Raw genomic sequence first — 2614 nt, forward strand, 5'->3', positions numbered from 1 at the left:
TATTCATGAGATCCAGAGGAGTCCTAGAAATTACTCTAATCCAACCCACTGTATTAAGCTGGAAGATTAGTGTAATACAGTAATGAGTGGATACAGTTGTGAGATTTAATTTCCCTTGTTGGTAATGTGATATTATAACATATATCATAGGGTGTTGAATAATTCAATGGGATGAAGCCCTAGGATACTTGAGCACAGTTAGAGAAAATGGTAAAAGTTCCTAAATTAATATGCAATTTATCTTATATAGTGAACCTCAAGAGTAATAAATAGGAAGTACTTAAACTCCCAATGAAAAAGTGTTTCTAAACCCACAAAGTAATGGTTTAACAGAGGCTTTGGTGCATGTAGACAGATAGGAATGGACCTGGAGCACAGCACAAAGGAAAAACGTATGAATTCACATGACTCTGGATGATCAGCTAGGACTCTCGAGTTTCACCTAAGTAAAGCAAATTGTTCTAAATTCATGTGTCATAAGTCAGTATCTAATTTTTACCCTAATTTTACAGATAACTAAAAGAAAGCTGTAGAAATATATGACAAAATATGACAGCACACCAAAATGGCACCATCTTTATTGAGGTTCCAGACTTCCTCCTAAATTGTTTTGTCAGGTCCCCTAGCTAGCAGCTCTGGTTGTCCCTGCCCCTCAGCCTTCTCTTCCTTCTGGCCATGGGAGCCAATAGTGTTCTCCTGATCACCATCTGGCTGGAGGCCTCTCTACATGAGCCCATGTACTACCTGCTCAGTATCCTCTCCCTGCTGGACATTGTTGTTTGCCTCACTGTCATTCCCAAGGTCCTGGCCATCTTCTGGTTTGACCTCAAGTCCATCAGTTTCTATGCCTGCTTCCTCCAGATGTTCATCATGAATTGGTTCTTTGCCATGGAATCCTGCACATTCATGGTCATGGCTTATGACCCATATGTAGCCATCTGCCACCCACTGAGGTACCCATCCATCATCACTGACCAATTTGTCGCCAAGGCTGCCATTTTTATTTTGGCCAGGAATAGAATTATTACAATGCCTATCCCCATTCTGTCTTCCCAATTCCATTATTGTGGGACAAATGTCATTGACAATTGTATCTGTGCCAATATGGCTGTCTCCAGGCTCTCTTGTAATGATGTCACTATTAGTCGCATCTACCAGTTTGTTGGAGGCTGGACACTGCTAGGATCCGACCTCATTCTCATCTTCATCTCCTACACCCTCATACTGCGAGCTGTGCTCAGACTCAAGGCAGAAGGTGCTATGGCCAAGGCTCTGAGCACATGTGGCTCCCACTTCATCCTTATCCTCTTCTTCAGCACCATCCTTCTGGTCTTCGTGCTCACTCATGTGGCTAAGAAGAAAGTCTCGCCTGATGTGCCAGTCTTGCTCAATGTCCTTCACCATGTCATCTTCTCAGCCCTCAACCCCATTGTGTATGGAGTGCGAACCCAGGAGATCAAGCAAGGGATCCAGAGATTACTGAAGAAAATGTGCTAATTAGGACAAGATCTCTGCACTCCTAATATAGGATGAGTTTGAATCAATAATGGGTGAGTGGGCTGAAATTCATAGCTATTGGCTATTGTCTTTTTAAATAAAACATAAGTTTCATTGAATGTTTCCCTTTCTCTCACTTCTCCTTTAACAATATCTTTGACCCCTTTACCTTTTTCCCATGCATCTTATCCTATTTTGACAAAATACTGGGATTTCTTAGACAGGTACTTTAGTGAGAATTTTATTCCTGAATATACAGCTATTAATAATGCCAGGCCTTTGTATTCTTGAATATACAACTCTGGATATTTTTGGGTAGAGTTGTGTAATATGTAACTTGTTTTTAATCTCATTTTTATAGAAGGGAGCATTTTGGAAAAAAGCAGATAGGTGTGAAATTTCAGTACTGAATGTTGGGAGGTTGCTTGTGGTCTATAATTTGGTCTGAAATTGGGTGGTCTTTTGAAATGTACATTGCAAGAGGACTGGGATTTTGCATGGATTTCTCATTGTGCAACAATTAGCAATGAATTTGATTGGATTTAATGGGCTTCTAAATTCTCCTCTCCATTGTGTTTGTGCTTTGGACATTTATCTTTTGGATCTAGGGTGTCATACTTTATAGTGTGCACACATAGCTGTGTTAATGAGTGAAGAACTGTAAGGATTGTAATATATGATCCAGTAATAATAATTTAAAATGTTGAAAACATATTATCTAAATGTTGCATCATATTAATTAGACAATTTACATGCACACTTTGTGTTCTGGGAGTTCTGTTAGATATTAAAATACAAAAATAGAATAGTGTTTCTTTAATATCTCTCATGAATTTCCAGTGGGACTGAGCCCCTCTTGTGCACAGCAATAACCTACTCATCAATGCATCCTGTATGGTCAATTTAGTGAATCACAACCAAAACTGCACCCTGTGGTGGAATAGTACAGAGACTTGAAGGGATATAGAGGTGGTCCACAAACAAATATCTACTTAAATTCATTAGTATAGTTCCTGCAGAAACCAGAGCTCACAGTAGAAAAACGTGGACAAAAATAAATTTTACCAAGTTGTAGCTTCAATACAACTGTAGTGTCAGATATGGCAAATGACCTAAA

At 39.3% G+C, this 2614-nt stretch overlaps 1 pseudogene; it reads left to right on the forward strand.

Moving 5' to 3' along the window:
* The first annotated feature begins 549 nt into the window (after window positions 1-549).
* On the forward strand, window positions 550-1497 carry LOC120221457 (annotated as a pseudogene).
* Window positions 1498-2614: the final 1117 nt, after the last annotated feature.

Source organism: Hyaena hyaena, unplaced genomic scaffold (genome assembly GCF_003009895.1).
Source record: "Hyaena hyaena isolate Hyena2069 unplaced genomic scaffold, ASM300989v1 scaffold_779, whole genome shotgun sequence".
Classification (NCBI taxonomy): Eukaryota; Metazoa; Chordata; class Mammalia; order Carnivora; family Hyaenidae; genus Hyaena; species Hyaena hyaena.